General features: G+C 48.8%; 1 protein-coding gene across 7 annotated transcripts in view; it reads right to left on the bottom strand.

The window, feature by feature from the left end:
* ADAMTSL2 (ADAMTS like 2) overlaps window positions 1-13525 on the bottom strand; it is a 178887-nt gene that overhangs the window by 112914 nt on the left and 52448 nt on the right. For 2 of the 7 annotated variants that reach the window (XM_087879692.1, XM_087879691.1), the window contains exon 1: window positions 4131-4934. The exons of 2 other annotated variants lie outside the window; for them this stretch is intronic. The gene's annotated coding sequence lies outside the window, so the exon portion shown is untranslated. Of the gene's footprint in view, window positions 1-4130; window positions 4935-13525 lie in introns of those variants that run through there. 3 more of the 7 variants (XM_087879688.1, XM_087879690.1, XM_087879689.1) reach the window with 2 other exon arrangements.

Here is a 13525-nt window from a genome sequence, read left to right as displayed (position 1 = left end):
CCCCTCTCCGAAGACTCAGGGTGGTTCACAATGCATTTAAAATCATTATAAAAAACATTTAAAAATTAAAAACATTAAAAACATTAAAACTCATTCACACCATTCATGGCCAGATCTCGCTGGATTGCAAGAGCGAGATCAACGGCCCCAGGCCTGCTGGAAAAGCCAGGTCTTCACCGCTTTTCAGAAGGCCAATAGGGTGGGGATGGTCCGGACCTCAGGAGGTAACTGATTCCAGAGAGCTGGGGCAGCCACAGAGAAGGCCCTTCCCCGCGGGCCCGCCAGCCAGCACTGTTTAGCTGACGGGACCCGGAGGAGACCAACTCTGTGGGATCTTACCGGTCATTGGGAGTTATGCGGTAGAAGGCGGTCTCCGTTTTTTTCTTTTAAATGTCTTTGACGAGCTGTGCGATCATCAGAGGCTTTTTTTTTTTACTTTTAAAAGCATTTTTTCGGCCAAAGTTCTGGAAAAAATGCTTTTAAAAGTTAAAAAAAAAAGCCTCTGATGATTGTGCGGCTCAACTGGGCATATGTGCGTGGGGGGGGGGGGACTTTTGCTACCAGTTCTCTAAACCACCCGCCTCCATCGCTACCAGATCGGGTGATCTGGTCCGAACTGGGAGCATTTCACCCCTGGTTTACTCTCCATTTGTTAAGTACTTTAACAAACTCCCAAATCCTTTCCAGAGACACTTAACTAAAACTGAATCGGCTGTGCTGAACATTATCGGCTTACTTTTGTATAAATATACTCTTTAAAAGGAGGACAGCCCAACATGCTTCCATACATCGACCTTGTGCAGCCCAAAATCAAAGATTTACTCATGTCTTCTCCTCTCACCACCTCCTCTCACCCCCACCCCGCCACTTCTGGCTGCCAAGAGACTGAACTTCCTAAAATTCTGCTCATCTCTGGCTGTCGCCAACAGTAGCAAAAAGACTCTACACATTCCAAATTGTGCAAATTTGGTCTGTGGTCTGGATTGGCTGCCAGCGAAAAACCTGGGGCAATGTGACCCAGACCCGCCTCCTCCATGGCCAGCCATAGGGAGGAGATTTGCCTGCATCTGTCCTGGAGGAGTTCTTGAGCCAGGGAAAAGCAACACCTCATGATCAGCCTTTCTTTTCCCAGGAGGCCTGACCAGCGGTGGGCGATCCTGGTGGAGCTTTGCCCATTTAATGGAGCAGCCTCTGAGTCCTGCTGAAACTCCTGTACTGAAGGGGTCCAGGACGACATTCTGAAATTGGGCCAATTCATATTCTGCCCCTCCTCCAGCCACTGTAGATCTGGGGCAGCACATTCTCCCCCACACAGAGGCTGGCCAGGGGGTGGAGGTGGGGGTGGGGGCAAAAGGCATGGGGTAGGAGGGGATTCAAGGGCATTCTCAGAAAATCCATTCCCCCCTCCCATAAATACTTTGAAGGAATCCCAAAGGTGCTTTTTCAGGAGGCAACTGGACTTCCTTGTTTTTTTGAAGATATTTCTCATCTAAGAAGTTTCTTCAGCCCTGACTGGATGGTGGGGAATGGAAGGCTTTACCGTATTTTTCAGAGTATAAGATGCACCTTTTTCCTCCCTAAAAGGGGGTGAAAATTTAGGTGCGTCTTATACACCGAAAAATATGCCCACCCACTGGCCCACACCCTTTGGCCTGTGCCTCGCAGCAGTTACCTACTTGCAAGCAAACAGCAAGAAAAAGCAGCTCCTTTCAGCTTCAGCATAGGCTAATTAGCACAAGTTGATTAGATTGGCCTCCCCACTCTCAGCTGGTTTGCTCTCAGCTGTTTTGCACAGGGTTCTTCTGCTTGCTCCAAAGAGTGCTGGAGCAGATTTTTTCGCCCTTGTGCTAATCAGGTTATGTTGAAAATGAAACTGAAAGTAAAGCAGGTTGTTTGCTGTTTGCTGCAAGGAAAAATTAGGCAGAGGCAGATTTCTTTTTCTTCTTTTTTCTCACTAAAAAAGATAGGTGCAAACAATGGGAAATTTAGGGCAAAAGAGGAGAGTTCAAGATTTTAAAACACAAAAGAAAAAAAGGAGAAAGAAAAAGGCAAAAATAAAAATGGGGAGAAAAAGAAATGAAAGAGAAAGATGTTATACATATTTAGAATTTAAATATGAATAGTAGTAAAAAATAAATGGGAAATCATGATTGTAAAAATGAAATGAATAATAATTGGAATATTTGTCTTTGTATTTTTGAAATCTAGACAATGATAAGTTTTTCTTTTTTAATTTTTTTTAGAAATATGAGTAAGTATAAACTGTAACAATTGAAATACCTTTAATGGTATATGGTGGTGAAAGTAAAAAGGATTAAATTGTAACTTGGATAACCGCTAGAACATTTTTAAATTTAATTAGGGAAATTGTAACAATTGAAATATTTTTAATTATATATTGTGATGAAAGTAGAAATGATTAAGTTGTCATTTGGAGGATTATATGGGCAAAACTATTTGGGTTATTGGGAGAGTTTAAGATGTGAAAATGAGTAACATAAGAGGAAAGCTCTATTTAACTAGGGAATTGTAATAATTGAGATACTATTAATTGTATATTGTGTTGAAAGCAGAAATGGTTAAGTTGTGGTTTGGAGGAATATATGGGGAAAATAATTTGGTTTATTATTATTGGTAAATATAATTAATTGATTTGTAAGAAATTGGATTGCATGGAAATAATTGGAATATTCATGTTCATATTGATTAATATACAAAAAAAGATAGTTATATAACTAATTGATTTATATTAAAATGTTGAATTTGTATTAAACAACTGTAATATTACATAATTAACCAATGTGAGGATGGATATAAAAATAGATGACAATGGGAAGGGGTATAATAGAAGGGAAAAATTGAATTTGATTAAGATTAGAGATGAGGATGAAGAGTAATATTGGTTTTTTTAAAAAAATAGATGAGGAATAAATATGGCAAAAAGGAAATATAGAAATTGTAAATTTAATTGAAATGACTAAACACTGTTTAAATTTGTGAACTGGCCAAATACTCTGTTCAAAGAAAATACATTGTATGTTTGTATGTGTGTCTAAAAAATTAAAAACAACTTTTTATAAAAAAACCAAAAAAGGTAGGTGCGTGTTATCCTCCGGTGCATCTTATACTCTGAAAAATACGGTATATTCCTTGCAGATAGCTGGCCATTTGCATCCTTTTAGAGGGTCGTTGGGAGTTTACCTGTGTCCTCAGGGTCACCTGAGTGGAGCTCCTGGTTCCTGTAGTCTGCAACTTTTTTCCTCTGGTAATCCATTCCTATTCCCACACCCTTCCAAGGGTGTTCATCCCAAATTGTGTAGATAATTGTAGCTAATTGTAGTTTAGCTAACTGCTATAGCTATACAATTCGGGATGAACACCCTTGGAATGGTGCGGGAGTAGGAATGGATTACCAGAGGAAAAAAGTTGCAGACTACAGGAACATCTTGTGCAGACTTAACACAGTTGCTGTTTTTTAGGGGAGAATATAAAACTTTTACTTAGTTAATTACACCTTATAGTCAAGTCCGATATCTTTAAAAATGGCTATTTAAGTTGGGACCTGAATGCTCCTACTTGGTGAAAAAGGGACGGCCGAGAGGCGAGCAACCCACTTGTGCACTTGTCACCGATGAGCGCACCTACTCAACCCTGTCCAGCGCAGCCGTGAGACTGCGTACAACTGGGAGTCCTGGGTTCGAGTCTGCTCCGCCACACAGCTGAGCTCTTAGCCAACCTGCAACCTCACAGGGCGCTGTGGCCGTAATTGCCACCTTGGGCGTGAGGAGCAAAGGGGTGCTGTGTGCCGGGCGCTTTGGTGCCCTCGAGGAGGAGCCCCCCTTCCTCAGCCTGAGCAGCAGATCGCCGGGCAGTGTGTGTGTGGGGGGGGGGGGACGCCAACCAGCCCCCCTCAGCCGGAGCGCCCCGCGGGCGAAGGAGGCGCTGACCCGCCGCTCGGCTGGAGCCTCCAACCCGCGGGTTACGTAACCGCAGCCTCAGAACGCCCTGTGCCGGGCCAGACGGCGCCCCGCCAGCCAGCCGGGAGGGGCCCTTTCGACGCCCTCTCGGAGCCCCTTCCCACCCCGTTGCTTTTGCATGTTGGCTGCGGGCCACAGACCGAGCGAGCCTACCTCGGGTCGGGCGTCCTGCTAGCCGCCTCAGCGAAATTCAGCTCCGGGCTTGTCCGCGGCTGCCCGTCTGTCTGCGGAGGCCGGGAGCGGCGGGGGGAGGAGGAGAGGGGGAAGGCCAGACGCCTCGCCCCCCTCCTCCGACTTCAAAGGCGGCCGCGGGGCGTCCCGCCAGGAGGAGCGACCTTGTTACTGCCGCCGCCCGGCTCCGAGCCGGCGGGGAGACGGGCGAGGCGGCCGCCCCCCGTTTCCTCCATCGCTGTTCCTCCCTCCCGCCGGCCCAGCTCCGTCCCCGGCCAAGGCCGAGGGAGGAAACGTCCGAGCGGGGCCCGAGCAGGGAGGCGGAGAGAGGCAAACCGCTGCCGCCCCGCCGGCACCTGCAGCGGTTTCGGAGCGGAACGGAATGCGCCGTCCGGGCAGGAACGGGGCTCCGGTGCTGCCCAGCCCCGTCCGGGGATCGAGCGCCGCCGCCCCCTCGCCTCTGCCAGCAGGAGGCCCTCGGCAGCTTCGGAGCTCCCGACTGCCTGCAGCGCCCGGCCCGAGGGAGGGGAGAGGGTTCGGGACTTCCATCGGGATTCCCGTGTGCGGAGCCAACGGCCCGCCGAGGAGGGAGAGAGGGGAAGGAGATGAGGATGAGGGCTGGTTTGGATGCCCCTTCCTGTCCAGGGCCCTTTCCGGATGGGGCCTCCAACGACCGTTTCCCAAGCCGCAGGTCCCATGTAGAGAGGCTGTGCCAAACCGGCCCGGTCTGGGCCCAAGCAGGTGAGCTGCAACTTCTCCCTGCCGCCTTGTGTGCGGTGGAATCATGCATCCTGGAACTGTGTTGGCTTTTTTTGACAGCTGGAACATTTAAACGATTGTCCACTAGGACTCCAAGATCCCTCTTGTAGTTACTACTCCGTTACCACCTGTTCTGCACATGTGCAATTGGTTTTTCTTGCCTAAATGTAGAACCTTACTTACACTTACCTAAGTGTTAAGACCTCACTTTTGTCAACACTGAATTCCATTTTGTTGGATAGGGCACAGTGCTCAAGTCTGTCGGGAATTTCTGGATATTGAATCTAAAGTGTTGGCTATTCCCCCCAGCTTGGTCTTATCTGCAAATTTGGTGAGTTCCCCCTTTATTCCCTCATTTAAATCATTTATGAAGATATTAACCCTATTTTGGGTAGTCTGTTAGCACTGACACTCAAGGTTGAACTGTTGGCCTCCTTGGTGCTCTCTGAGCTTGACTGCTGCTTGCAGATGTTTTGTTATCTGACGGAGACATCATCAGAGCACAAATCGACTCCCAGATAGAAAGGAGAGAGGCCAACTGGACCAGGGGCCACCCAACAGAAGAGAAACCCCAACATCACAGCCCACCCAGAGGCCAGCCGCCCCACGGAACCCACTGAGGTGCTACAGATGTGGAGGAATTGGCCACCTAGCAGCAAGGTGTGGAACCCCTAGACTGGGACCAGCTCCACCACCCAAAGCACGACTGGAACGAGGGCCCAAACGCGCCAGCCACGTGCCACGGAAAGCTCCCCAAAGCCCGGAGTTTTTCGCTCACCTGACCGAAACGAGGAATCCCAGATGAGGGAGATCAGTCCCCCGAACCCTATGACACCGAGGACGAAGGCAAGGACGACCCAATGTTGAGTGGACCCGTCCATCCTTTCCTTTTCCCCAAACGCCTAACAGCCCCCAAAACAGGGACCCAAGGGACTTTCCAAGCCCTAATAGACTCTGGCAGCACAAGGTGCCTAATTAACCTACCTACAGTTCTAAAATTGGGGATCCGAGCTAAAAAGCTCAACCAACCAATTCGTTTTGAGCAAGTTGATGGGTCCCTAGTGGGGGGAACTTACGCCACACACTTGACTGAACCCATGAGGCTGGAACTAGCAGATCACTGGGAAACGATCTGGTTCATAATAGCCCCCAAGATGACAGACCCAGTCATATTGGGACTCTCGTGGCTGGACAAATGGGGCCCAATCATTTGGTGGCAAGAGGGGACCCGCAGGCTGAGGATAGCAAAGGGCCCCCAACCTCTACCCCCCCGACCAGGAGAATTCCCCCACACGCAGAGACCCCAAAGCCGCCCGCCACTGCAGAAGAAAATACCAACACAAGGGCCCCTCCCAGAAGGTACAGCGAAGCAACTGACAGCCGCACCCGATAGCGCTTGTGATACAGATCAGATCCCAGGGGAGTACCAAGACCTTGCAGAGGTATTCAGCGAGGCCGAGTGTGACATTCTACCCCCCCCCCCACCGCGAGACCGATTGTGCCATCGAGATTATCCCAGGAGCGAAAGTGCCCAAACCTAATCTGTATGCCATGACGCCCCGTGAAATGCAGGAAATGCGGAACTATATAGACAAGAATTTACAAAGGGGATTCATTGAGCCAGTAAAATCAAGGGTAGCGGCACCGGTCCTTTTTAAAGAGAAAAAGGATGGCTCTATGAGACTGGTGATTGATTTTCGAGATATCAGCGCCGTTTGCGTACACAACTTATATCCCCTCCCCCTCATGAAGGACGTGCTAGCCCACCTAGCTAAAGGAAAAGTTTTCACCAAACTAGACCTTCGAGAAGCTTATTACCGAATACGCATCAAGGCAGGAGATGAATGGAAAACAGCATTCAACTGCCCCCTGGGGAGTTTCCAGTTCAAGGTAATGCCCTTTGGACTGCAAGGAGCCCCGGCAGTGTTCATGCAGTTGATAAATGAAGTCCTACATGAGCACCTTTACAAAGGATCCTCATCTACCTGGACGATATTCTCATCTACACAGAGACCATAGACGAACACATACCCCTCGTCCGCCAAGTACTGGAAAAACTGCTGAGGGCAAACCTGTATGTCAAACTGTCAAAATGCGACTTCCACCAATCACAGCTAGACTACCTAGGCTACCGAGTATCAAACGAGGGGATAGAGATGGACCCAGCCAAAGTCCAATCAGTTCTACAATGGCAACCCCCTCGCACCCGCAGACAACTGCAAAGTTTCCTAGGGTTCACAAACTTCTACAGACAATTCATCCCCTCGTTCGCGAGAATTGCCAAACCTTTGACGGACCTCCTAAAGACAGGAAGCCCGATGACGAAACCCCACCCGGGACAACCCCTACAGTGGGATCTGACCTGCCAACGGGCATTCGAAACGCTAAAAGGGATGTTTGTAAAAGAATCTGTTTTAAAACACCCTGACCCTGAATAGCCCTTCGTCATCCAAGCAGACACAAGTGATGTGGCAGTGGGGGCCGTGCTGCTCCAAAAGAACAGCCAGGGTAATCTACAACCTTGCGCCTACACCTCCCGTAAACTCACCAACACAGAGAGGCGATGGGTGGCGTGGGAGAAGGAAGCATTCGCGGTGAGATGGGCATTGTTGACCTGGCGGCACCTACTAGAGGGAGGCCAGAAACCGTTCGAAGTCTGGGCTGATCATAAAAACCTGGAGGCCCTCAAAACCCCATGGAAATTGTCGCCCAGGCAAGTCCGGTGGGCTCAATACTTCAATCGTTTCAACTTCGAGCTTAAGCACATCCCAGGCGGGAGGAATTTCCTGGCTGACGTCCTCTCCCGGATGCCTCAATACAACAGTGAGCGGGAGCAGGTAGTGAATGCCATCATCCCCTCCACCCAAGCAGCGGGTCAGGTGATCACCAGACGGCAACGACGTGACCAGCAGGGCCAACCTGCAAGTGACTTAACTGCAAGACTAAAAAATGAAACAGTGACAGACCCCTGGTTCCGAGACAATCAACATCGCTTGACAAAAAGAGATGACCTAGCATGGAAGGGGACAAAGCTCTATGTCCCACAGATTTTACGCACCCTGATTCTCAAGAAGAGCCACGACGTTAAACCAGCCGGACACTTCGGGTTCCTAAAGACTCTGCACCTAGTATGAAGGCAGTTCTGGTGGCCCCACATGAAAAAGGACGTAGACAGTTATGTAAAAAGTTGCACCATTTGTGCCACGGTGAAGAAAAGACCAGGGTGCCCTCCTGGACTGTTGCAACCAGTAGCTGAACCGACAAGTCCATGGGAGGAGATTGCGATGAACTTCATAGTAGACCTACCGAGGAGTAGTGGAAATACAGTGATCTGGACCGTAATAGACTTATTCTCCAAACAGGCACACTTCATTCCTTGCAGCGGACTGCCCTCAGCCCGCTAGTTATCCAAACTGTTCCTGAAACACATCTACTGCCTGCATGGAGTCCGCAGAAGAATCATCTCTGATCGAGGAGTCCAGTTCACAGCAAAGTTCTGGAGGGAGTTCCTACGATCCATAGGGTCATCCCAAGGGCTCAGTTCAGCATTTCACCCGAGCACCAATGGAGGGGCGGAGAGACTGAACACTATGATAGAACAATATTTAAGATGCTACGTCGACTACCAGCAGTCCAATTGGGCAGACCTCCTATCTTTTGCGGAGGTCGCGTATAATAATGCTGTCCACAGTAGCACGGGGTTAACCCCGTTCAAAGTAGTGAGTGGTATGGATTTTGTCCCCATGCCAGAGTACCCAAGGGAGCCCCCTTCCTCAGTCAGCTTGACTGACTGGATGGCAATGTTGAGAGAAACCTGGGAGAATGTTAAGAGGGCGCTGGCCAAGGCGGCCCAATCCTATAAGAAACAAGCAGACAAGCACCGAACTCCCCAAAGACCATTTCAACTGGGAGAGAAGGTCTACCTTTCCACCAAGTACTTGAGACTTAGACTCCTGAGCAAGAAATTGGGCCCAAAATTTATAGGACCGTTCCCTATAGTAAAAATAATCAACCCGGTTACAGTACAACTGCAGTTGCCCCGGCTCCTAGGAAAGATTCACCTCATTTTCCATAGTAGCCTTCTGAAGCCTGTAGTGGGGTCTACTTTAAGGCCGACGCCACGTGACCCCTCTGGGCCCCTGGTGGTTGGGAGCCAAACTCACTACGAAGTACAGCGAATTCTTGACTCAAGATGGCACAGGGGGCGCCTCCAGTACTTAATTAAATGGAAGGGCTACCCATTGTCAGAGGCTTCCTGGGTGAAGAGCTCAAACATCCAAGCTGACCGCCTTATAGCAAAATTCCATGCAGACCACCTGGGCAAGCCAGGAGGGGGGGGACGCGCCCAAGGAGGGGATAATGATACTTAACTTGTTGTGTTTTTTTTTCCTTTGGGGCAGGTCGCGTTGGAGAAATGAAGGGAGAGGGGCTGGATGTCAGCATTCCAATTTATGATTTTCCCCAGCACTGACATGAATGAGAGAAAGAGAAGCCTTGCTTTAATGCTGAGATGAACTTTCACTTAGTTTCCTGCTCCTTGGTAGATAACGTTACTTAGGTGATAGAGGGAGGGGGGAATTCCTGTGACTGGAAAGGGCTTGGGAGGGAGAGATGGATCTGTACGATGGCCAATGAGACATTGGGGAATAAAGAGCGGAAAGGGAGGAGTTTGGAAGGAGATGCCAGTTCTGGCTGCACCAAGAGTTCAGGAATGACGTAGTTAATTCTTAAATAAAGAAAAGTTTCATCAAAGACTTTGCGTTTGAGAATGAAGTTTATTTGAGATAACACCAAATCCTGACACTGATTATCTAGATCCATTCCAGTCAGGCTTCAGGCCGGGATACAGCACTGAAACGGTATTGGTCGCATTAGTTGATGATCTCTGGAGGGCTCGGGATAGGGGTTGTTCCTCTGTCCTGGTCCTATTAGACTTCTCAGTGGCTTTTGATACCATTGACCATGGTATCATGCTGTGACGATTGGAGGGGTTGGGAGTGAGGGGCACCGTGCTGCGGTGGTTCTCCTTCCTCTCCGACCGTAAGCAGTTTGTGTTGGCAGGGGGGCAGAGGTCGACCTCGAGGCGCCTTGTTTGTGGGGTGCCGCAAGGTCAGTTCTCTCGCCCCTTCTGTTCAACATTTATGTGAAGCCCTTGGGCAAGATCATCTGTGGTTTCGGGGTGAAGTTCCACCAGTATGCTGACAACACTCAGCTGTACATCTCCACCCCGGACCATCCCAATGATGCCATTGACGTGATGTCCCGGTGCCTGGAGGCCGTGCGGATCTGGATGGGGAAGGCTTAGACTCAACCCTTCTAAGACCGAGTAGCTGTGGTTTCCGGCGTCCCGGTATATGACTATTGGGGATGAGATCTTGGCCCCCTCAGAGAGGGCTCGCAACTTGGGTGTTCTCCTGGATGTCTTTAGAAGATCATATGACGGCCGTGGCCAGGGGAGCTTTTTATCAGGTTCGCCTGATACGCCAGTTGCGTCCCTTTCTGGACTGGGATGTCCTGCGCACGGTCACTCATGCCCTCGTCACGTCACGTCTGGACTACTGTAACGCTCTCTACATGGGGCTCCCCTTGAAGAACACTCGGAGGCTCCCAACTGGTCCAGAATGCGGCCACGCGGGTGATTATGGGGGCGACTCGGCGTACCCACATAACACCTCTCCTGCGCAAGCTGCACTGGCTCCCGGTGGTCTTCCGAGTGCGATTCAAGGTGTTGGTCACCACCTTTAAAGCGCTCCATGGCTTAGGACCGAAGTATATACGAGACCGCCTTCTGCCACCGATAGCTTCCCACCGGCCAGTACGCTCTGACAGAGAGGGGCTCCTCAGGGTGCCGTCGGCCAAACAATGCTTACTGGCGACACCCAGGGGGAGAGCCTTCTCTGTGGGGGCACCAGCCCTCTGGAATGAGCTGCCCCTAGAGGTTCGTATGATCCCCGACCTGCGTACCTTTCGCCACACCCTGAAGACCCTTCTGTTCCAGCAAGCCAGGCTGGCCTAATATGAATTTTATAATGGGTGTATGTTATTTTTTAATTTGTGGGCCAAATTTTTTATATATTCGATTTTAAATTGTTTTTAAATTTTGTAAATCTATATGTGTTTTAATATGGCTGTACACCACCCTGAGTCTTTCGGGAGAAGGGCGGTATAGAAGTCCAATAAACATAAATATAAACGTAAGTTCTAAGTTCCGAGTTCTGCGTTCCCGATTCCGAGTTCCATGTTCCAAGTTGCGAGTTCCGAATTCTGAATTTCGGGTTCTGCATTCCGAATTCAGAGTTCTGAGTTCCGTGATCCAAGTTCTGAATTCCAAATTCCGAGTTCCACATTCTGAGTTCTGAATTCCAAGTTATGAGTTCCACGTTCCGAATTCCGGGTTCCGAATTCCAAATTCCGACTTTGGAATTCATAATTCCAAATTCAGAATTCCGGGTTCCGACTTCCGCGTTCCGCATTCCGCTTTCTGTTTTCCGAATTCCGCATTCCACATTCTGAGTTCTGAATTCTGCATTCCCGGTTCCAAGTTCCATGTTCCAAGTTGTGAGTTCCAAATTCTGAATTTTGGGTTCCGCATTCCGAATTCAGAGTTCTGAGTTCCCAGTTCCGTGTTCCAAATTCCAAATTCTGAGTTCCGCATTCCGAGTTCTGAATGTGAGTTCCGCATTCCCAGTTCCGAGTTCCAAGTTGTGAGTTCCGAATTCTGAGTTCCGCATTCCAAATTCAGAGTTCCATGTTCTGCATTCCAAGTTCCGCATTCCGAGTTCTGAGTTCCTCATTCCAAGTTCCAAGTTCCGCATTCCACATTCCAAATTCCGAGTACCGAATACCGACTTCCACATTCCACGTTCCAAATTCCGCATTCCGCACTCCGCATTCAAAATTCCGAGTACTGAATACTGAGTACCGACTTCCGAGTTCTGAGTTCCGCGTTCCGAATTCCGACTTTCGAGTTCTGAATTCCACATTCTGTGTTCCGCGTTCCAAATTCTGAGTTCCGTGTTCCACATTCTGCGTTCCGCATTCGGAGTTCCGAGTTCCAAATTCCGAGTTCCAAGTTCCAAATTCTGGGTTCCGGGTTCCACATTCCGAATTCTGTGTTCTGAATTCCGTGTTCCACATTCTGAGTTCCGACTTCCAAATTCTGAGTTCTGAATTCGTTCCGAGTTCCACATTCCAAGTTCCACATTCCACGTTCTGAGTTCCAAATTCTGGGTTCCAAATTCCGAGTTCTGAGTTCCACATTCCGACTTCCGACTTCTGTGTTCCGCATTCTGAGTCCGGAGTTCTGAATTCCAAGTTGTGAGTTCTGCGTTCCACATTCCACATTCCAAATTCTGAATTCCGAGTTCCAAGTTCTGAATTCCACATTCCACATTTCGAATTCCACATTCTGAATTCCACATTCCACATTCCAAATTCCAACTTCCGAGTTCTGAATTCCACATTCTGCATTCCACATTCCAAATTCTGTGTTCCAAATTCCAAGTTCTGAATTCCGCATTCCACATTTTGAATTCCACATTCCAAAATCCACATTCTGCGTTCCGAATTCCGACTTCCGAGTTCTGAATTCCGCATTCCATATTCCAAATTCCAAGTTCCACATTCTGAGTTCCAACTTCCGATTTTCAAATTCCAAGTTGTGAGTTCCGAGTTCTGCATTCCGCATTCTATGTTCCACTTTCTGAATTCCATGTTCCGAGTTCCACATTCCAAATTCTGGGTTCCGCATTTTGAGTTCCGACTTCCGAGTTTCGAATTCCAAGTTGTCAGTTCCGTGTTCCGCATTCCAAATTCCGAGTTCCGAATTCCAAATTCCGAATTCCACATTCCGCGTTCCAAATTCTCACTTCCGACTTCTGAGTTCTGAATTCCACATTCCGCATTCTGACGTCTGACTTCCGACTTTTGAATTCCTCATTCAGCATTCCACATTCTGAATTCCACATTCCGCATTCTGAGTTCCGACTTCCGAGTTTCAAATTCCAAGTTGTGAGTTCCAAGTTCCGCATTCCGTGTTCCGCGTCCCGCATTCCACATTCCACGTTCTGCGTTCCGAGTTCCAAATTCTGCGTTCCGAGTTCCGCATTCCAAATTCCGAGTTCCGTGTTCTGAATTCCGTGTTCCGCATTCTGAGTTCCGACTTCCGACTTCCAAATTCAGGGTTCCGGGTTCCAAGTTCTGAGTTCCACATTCTGAATTCCGAGTTCCAACTTCTGTTTTCCGCATTCTGAGTTCCAAGTTCCGAGTTTCGAATTCCAAGTTGTGAGTTCCACGTTCCGCATTCCAAATTCCCTTTTCCGAGTTCCACATTCCGTGTTCCGAGTTCCGTGTTCCAAATTCCAAGTTCGGCATTCCGATTTCTGAATTCCAAGTTGTTCTGCATTCCGCATTCCAAATTCTCCATTCCACATTCTGAATTCTGATTTCCATGTTCCGTATTTGGAATTCCAAATTCAGAATTCCATGTTCCGAATTCTGGGTTCCGACCTCCAACTTCCGATTTTGGAATTCCGAGTTCTGTGCTCCGCATTCTGAATTTTGAGTTCTGCATTCTGCATTCTGCTTTCCAAATTCCGTGTTCCACATTCCGAGTTCCG

This window comes from Pantherophis guttatus, chromosome 16 (assembly GCF_059756535.1).
Source record: "Pantherophis guttatus breed Tessera chromosome 16, ASM5975653v1, whole genome shotgun sequence".
Classification (NCBI taxonomy): domain Eukaryota; kingdom Metazoa; phylum Chordata; class Lepidosauria; order Squamata; family Colubridae; genus Pantherophis; species Pantherophis guttatus.
Note: the sequence above shows the minus strand (reverse complement) of the source record. Positions and strands in the feature narration are given on the sequence as shown.